The sequence below is a fragment of the Oncorhynchus tshawytscha genome, linkage group LG18 (genome assembly GCF_018296145.1).
Source record: "Oncorhynchus tshawytscha isolate Ot180627B linkage group LG18, Otsh_v2.0, whole genome shotgun sequence".
NCBI classification, from domain to species: Eukaryota; Metazoa; Chordata; class Actinopteri; order Salmoniformes; family Salmonidae; genus Oncorhynchus; species Oncorhynchus tshawytscha.
Genome location: NC_056446.1, coordinates 43,724,217 through 43,731,286, shown reverse-complemented (window position 1 = coordinate 43,731,286; position 7,070 = coordinate 43,724,217). Strand labels below are relative to the sequence as shown.

Sequence of the window (7,070 nt, the reverse complement as noted above, 5' to 3'; positions counted from 1 at the left end):
GACAGAGAGAAGGGGAGGGAGACAGAGAGAGATTACAGGGAGACAGAAGAGAAAGAGAATAATAATCTTGTAATGTATAAATCTTTTAGTTCCTCTTCGGGTGTGTGTGTGTGTGTGTGTGTGTGTGTGTGTGTGTGTGTGTGTGTGTGTGTGTGTGTGTGTGTGTGTGTGTGTGTGTGTGTGTGTGTGTGTGTGTGTGTGTGTGTGCAGCAGAAGGGGAAGCCCTACATACATTACACTACATGACCAAAAGTAAGTGGACACCTGCTAGTAAAACATCTAATTTCAAAATATGGAGTTGGTCCCTCCCCCATTGCTGTTATAACAGCCTCCACTCTTCTGGGAAGGCTTTCCACTAGATGTAGGAACATTGCTGCTATAACAGCCTCCACTCTTCTGGGAAGGCTTTCCACTAGATGTAGGAACATTGCTGCTATAACAGCCTCCTCTCTTCTGGGAAGGCTTTCCACTAGATGTAGGAACATTGCTGCTATAACAGCCTCCACTCTTCTGGGAAGGCTTTCCACTAGATGTAGGAACATTGCTGCTATAACAGCCTCCTCTCTTCTGGGAAGGCTTTCCACTAGATGTTGGAACATTGCTGCTATAACAGCCTCCACTCTTCTGGGAAGACTTTCCACTAGATGTTGGAAAATTGCTGCGGGGACTTGCTTCCATTCAGCCACAAGATTATTAGTGAGGTTGGGCACTAATGGTGGGCGATTAGGCCTGGCTCTCAGTCGGCGTTCCTATTCATCCTAAAGGTGTTCGATGGGGTTGAGGTCAGGGCTCTGTGCAGGCCAGTCAAGTTCTTCCACACCGATCTCAACACACCATTTCTGTATGGACTTCACTTTGTGCACAGGGGCATTGTCATGCTGAAACAGGAAAAGGACTACCCCAAACTGTTGCCACAAAGTTGGAAGCATCTAGAATGACTAGGTATCCCCCTTTCCCTTTGTCATTGTATACTGTAACATTAAGATTTCCCTTCACTGGAACTAAGGGGCCTGAACCATGAAGAACAGCCCCAGACCATTATTCCTCCTCCACCAAACTTTACAGTTGGCACTATGCATTGGGGACGGTAGCGTTCTCCAGGCATCCGCCAAACCCAGATTCTTCCATCAGACTGCCAGATGGTGATGCGTGATTCATCACTCCAGAGAACGTGTTTCCACTGCTCCAGAGTCCAATGTCAGTGAGCTTTACACCACTCCAGCTGACGCTTGGCGTTTTGGTGATCTTAGACTTGTGTGCGTCTGCTCAGCCATGGAAACCCATTTTCATGAAGCTCCCGACGAACAATTCTGCTGGTGACGTTGCATCCAGATATAGTTTGCAACCGATGACAGCCCCGTTCTGTGAGCTTGTGTGGCCTACCACTTTGCGGCTGAGCCGTTGTTACTCCTAGACGTTTCCACTTCACAATAACATCACTTACAGTTGACCGTGGCAGCTCTAGCAGGGCAGAAATGTTAAAAACTGACTAGTTGGTAAGGTGGCATCTTATGACGGTGCCACGTTGAAAGTCCCTGAGCTCTTCAGTACGGGCCATTCTACTGCCAATGTTTGTCTATGGAGATTGCATGGCTGTGTGCTCAATCAATCAACCTGTCAGCAACGGGCTGAATGTTGGCTGAAATAACTGTGTGTGTGTGTGTGTGTGTGTGTGTGTGTGTGTGTGTGTGTCTGTGTGTTTGAATGTGTGTGTGTGTGTGTGTGTGTGTGTGTGTGTGTGTGTGTGTGTGTGTGTGTGTGTGTCTGTGTGTGTGTGTGTGTGTGTGTGTGTGTGCACATATATATATGTGTGTGTGTGTGTGTGTGTGTGTGTGTGTGTGTGTGTGTGTGTGTGTGTGTGTGTGTGTGTGTGTGTGTGTGTGTGTGTGTGTGTGCAATATATATATGTGTGTGTGTGTGTGTGCTGTGTGTGTGTGTGTGTGTGTGTGTCTGTGTGTGTGTGTGTGTGTGTGTGTGTGTGTGTGCAATATATATATGTGTGTGTGTGTGTGTGTGTGTGTGTGTGTGTGTGTGTGTGTGTGTGTGTGTGTGTGTGTGTGTGTGTGTCTGTGTGTGTGTGTGTGTGCAATATATATATGTGTGTGTGTGTGTGTGCAATATATATATGTGTGTGTGTGTGTGTGTGTGTGTGTGTGTGTGTGTGTGTGTGTGTGTGTGTGTGTGTGTGTGTGTGTGTGTGTGTGTGTGTATGTGTATGTGTGTGTGTGTGTGCAATATATATATGTGTGTGTGTGTGTCTGTGTGTGTGTGTGTGTGTGTGTGTGTGTGTGTGTGTGTGTGTGTGTGTGTGTGTGTGTGTGTGTGTGTGTGTGTGTGTGTGTGTGTGTGTGTGTGTGTGTGTGTGTGTGTGTGTGTGTGTGTGTGCAATACATACATATATATATATATTTATATATATGTGTATATATGTGTGTGTGTGTGTGTGTTTGTGAGTGTGTGTGTGTGTGTGTGTGTGTGTGTGTGTGTGTGTGTGTGTGTGTGTGTGTGTGTGTGTGTGTGTAATATATATATGTGTGTGTATATACATACACACATACATACACAAAAGTATGTGGACACCCCTTCAAATTAGTGGATCTGTCTATTTCAGTCACACCCTTGGCAGACAGGTGTATAAAATTGAGCGCACAGCCATGTAATCTCCATAGACAAACATTTTGGCTGTAGAATGGCCTGTACTTAGGAGCTCAGTGACTAGAGTCTCTAGCCGAAAGTAAAGCTGAATAATCATTTACAGGACCATTTATTGTAGTGAACAGAGGTGGAAGGCAACAACAAAAAAATCTTACACATCTTCCCAGTAGTGTTAACCCACTTGGTGAGAATTGTAACGTGACTCATACAGCGAGGACTGCACCAACAACGAAGAGGAGACTTGTGTGTGTAGCCTGGATGGTCTAGTGATCATAGCCTCCTGCACACATGTCTACGGTATCTGCCTAGGTTTGCATCACGACTAGTGCCCTTTTGACAAAAAAAAACTCTATCGTTCTCTACTGGCATTCGCTCTCTATCTGTTCAATAAAATATGAAAAACAAAAATGAGGGCCGAAGTATAAATAATAGCACCGGCTGGCTACACCATTAAATCCCCACAACTGTCTCACTCCGTGTTAGAGCTGCTGGGTTCTGGTTCTCTGACGAACGTCAACTCTTCTCGTTTGTTGTCTTAGTCTTTTAGTCTTGCATCCTTTTAATTTTTCATAGCGTTGAGCTCACGTTGGCCTGAAACCCAAGACAATAATGCTTCTCTCAGGCCAACTGAGCTCGTTCTCTCTCTCTCTCTCTCTCTCTCTCTCTCTCTCTCGATTCTGTGCAAGGAATCAATGTGCAGGCCTGCCAGTGCCATTTCCGTCAAACTCCCTGAAGGGAGAGTTATATTTCTTGGTGTAGGTATTGACACTGTAGGGTAACAGGGGAGAGCAGGAGAAAGGTAGATGGGTGGGAGTGGGGAATGAAGTCGGCTTCATATCTACATTGTGGTAATTTCACTCCATAAAAAAAAACGAAATCGAGGAAATGATTGAACAAACCCGCATGACGCTATCAACATGGCTGTCAGTCATGCCACGCGTGGCCCTACAGGCTACATACATGTCACGATCCTATTGTCTCGACTAGAGCGCAGATGTGGAGGGAAAAGCGCTCCTCTTCATATCCAAAACGTACATTATTGAAAACAGAATCTGATTTTTTTTTTTTATTGTAGCCAAGGTCCGCTATTCTCGAGTTTCCAAAAACGTGATGGGAATTCCTGTTTGGGTTGATTCTTTATAAAACGTCCAGGCACACGAGAGGAGCCATGGTCATCTCCCCAAATAGCGTAATGCCAGCGTGTCACCACGGCTTTACTACCATTATCGGAAAGACATTCCAGGCGTTTACTACCGCGGTATTGGCAGACTATTCCAGCAAAGGCCCCGAAGATAAGTTACTAATTTACGACTCTGTGTGGTGCGTAATTGTTAAAGTAGGTCTAAACGGGAACGATATCAATTGGAGTTGGTGCAATCACAACTATATGTGGTTCTATAGGCTACTGTTTTTACAAAATAACGGTCTGGAAATAAATGTGTGTGCATTTGAAAGGGGGGTCCACATTTTCTCGTAAGAGCAACCAGTGGATGTCATGGGTAATATTTTGGGACAATTGTTCATCACGTGATGTCTCTGATGCGTAGTTGTCTAGAATAATGATTATGTCACAGCGCAAGTAGACAGTTTACTGTAAACTTCACCTTTTCCATCTGAACATACACTAGTACAGGTGTCACAAATAGACCGGAACCACTAACAAATGTCAGCCGCAACTGTTGAAATGAAAACAATTACACTCAATCATTAAAATAATAAAAACGCAAATGTTTTATATTTACATCAATAAGTAGACCTAATTACTAAATTGTAATAGATTAATACATTAGAAGTTCCGTAAAAAAAAATATATTTAAAAAAAGTCAAATATTTGTCACGAATTGGCTAAGGCCTGTGACTTTGGGGATCCATGGTTTCCAAACCTTTAAAAGCATTATTGGATATCTTGTCATTCTTTCACTACCTTAACAGTACCATTACACCCATGTTGAATAGCCTATAATGTGAAATACATGTCTAGTCAAATTATGTCACGAATTTTGTCACCCATATTCCCTCAAGACAATTGTGAGTTAAAAATAACGTAGGCTATACAAGTCCGGGCGAACACTTACATTTACAACACCCCTAAACCTCACCAAAACAATAGAGATAGGCCTACTGCGCTTAGCTGTGCATAAGTGCGTTTTGGCTATGTGTCCTCAATGTGTAATCGATCCTGTATGAATTTCGTTAGGTATCAGATTCAGATCATGTTGTTACTAGTTGTTAGGGACAGGCCGTTAGCCAGCCAGGGCCATTCTGGGACGGAGCAAGTGGCGCGTCGTGGCATGCATGGTGGTGGTCCTGCGTGTTGCAGTAGGGGATACTAATATCATTCCCTACATATCAAATATAAACACAAAATACACGTGAAGATCACAAGTGAGGCAGAGAGAGAGAGAGAGAGTCCGCCGGTCTGCACAAGAGAGGGATAGAAGCGGCCCGTTCGGCACGAAGATGGACAGCGCAAAAGACGGAGGCTGTTTCGGTATGCGCTCGTGGCCACCGGCGACTGCGAGGGCATGAGCAACGCATTGCATGGAGCTCGCGAATGCTGAAGTTTCTAAACGGTGAAAGTGGAAAGGGAATATTACAATTATAGAGTTATATTATTAGTCTGTATGATGTAAGAAATACATGGCTTAAAATTATAAATATATACTGTAAAATGTTTTTGGGGAAAACTATTTCAGGTATATTCCAAATCTAGCACAGATATTAATGACACCTCATTCAAAATTAGGCCTACTAAATATTAAGGTGTAACAAAGCTATAATATTTAATTATTGTTGAACACTAGGCCTAGCTAGGTCTACTACACTACCCATTGATAGACAGCAGATACGCCTAAATGCAGCCTATAGGCCTACTGATCTATTCAAAGGTCAATTAATAATTGGAGATGAAAACATGTTATTACGACTAAATAGTCAAACAAATAGCAAAATGATTAGGCTACAAAAGGGCTCATAAAAACAGGATTTATTCGATTTTTAGTTTAGTTTATAACGGCTGCATATCAACATTAGAAAATTACACCTGCATAACATGTTATAACCCCGTCGTTTCAATGGTCTGTTTTATAGCCCTATTTATTCTATAGACCTATTTGGCCAACATTTAGACTAAGCATTTTCACACACACAACAAAAAATAATGAAATAATAAAAAACATACCTTGGGTTGGGAAGATATCTTCGTTTGTACTTTAAAAAAAAACACTTTCGTTTCCAATTTTCGTTTTCACTCTTTGGACAAGCTCATGATGATAGATTGAAGAGGAGTTGGAACAGCGGAACACACAGCTCGCTCTGCTGCTGTCACCGGGACTGGACTCGTTCTCTGAAGAAGTTCAAACACATGAGTTGGTCTGACTGACTGACATTAGCCTTAGCGAAGATACCAGAACAACAGCGGAAAAAAACAACACTTTTAACTGTAAAATAAACTATAGGACTAATTTAAGCGGCACGTCGGAGCGCTATATGGTGCAATGGACCGTTCACTCTACGAAAGCTCACTAGTTATTTTAACGTTGGTATAAAGTTTGTTTGAGTACTTCGATCGGCATTTAAGACCCCTTCTTGAAGAGCGAATGAAGCTGAGCTGTGTTGATCACGGCACACTGCGCATGCGTCCAGCTGCCATGCGTCCACCATTTGGCAAATGTCCAAAGCAGTAATGGGGTACAGGGGGTGGGAGGGGGATACCGAAATGACATTCTTATTAATAGTGTGGCCCAAATGATGTGCCAAGTTTGATCTATCCCTCTCTGAAGTAGAACAGCGTGCTCTCTCCAGTTAATAACCTACATAATACCACAACACTTCAACCGAACCAAACTACAACAAAACATATTCATTTCTCAATGTAAATCCAGATAATTAGGGATGGGTAAAATGACGCGCTGACCAATGTACATTTCTATACCTTTGAAAATATGTGCATAAAGTGGATATCCTTTAACATGTCATCCCAAGTTCCCGTTGTACAATTACAACACAATTAACTAATTATACATTTAGAAGCAGGCCTCGGCATGAAGCGTCTTGAGTGTATTATGCTATGGGGGCTTCCCACACAACAAGGCCATCCTAAATACAAGGCCATCAAATACAAGGCTTTTGATACAGTTGATCATGCTATACTAAGGCAGAGATTGTCAAGTGTAGGTCTTTCGGAGCATGCAGTTGCATGGTTTGCTAACTATCTGTCTGATAGAACTCAGTGCACTCAATTTGATGGGCTTATGTCTGTTAAATTGTCTGTCTTTAATAGTGTGCCCCAAGGCTCTGTACTTGGTCCTCTCTTATTCACTATTTATATAAATGATTTAGACAAAAATGTCCAAAATGCGGAACTTCATTTTTGTGCTGATGATGCTGTTATTTACTGTTGTGCCTCGTCTCTC

The 7,070-nt window shown here is 42.8% G+C and overlaps 1 protein-coding gene across 3 annotated transcripts in view; it reads right to left on the bottom strand.

Moving 5' to 3' along the window:
- The window catches only part of eya4 (EYA transcriptional coactivator and phosphatase 4), a 219,889-nt gene extending 213,615 nt beyond the window's left edge, over positions 1 to 6,274 (bottom strand). For all 3 annotated transcript variants that reach the window (XM_042301120.1, XM_042301119.1, XM_042301121.1), the window contains exon 1: positions 5,837 to 6,274. The gene's annotated coding sequence lies outside the window, so the exon portion shown is untranslated. The remainder of the gene's footprint in view (positions 1 to 5,836) is intronic.
- Between the last annotated feature and the right edge of the window lie 796 nt (positions 6,275 to 7,070).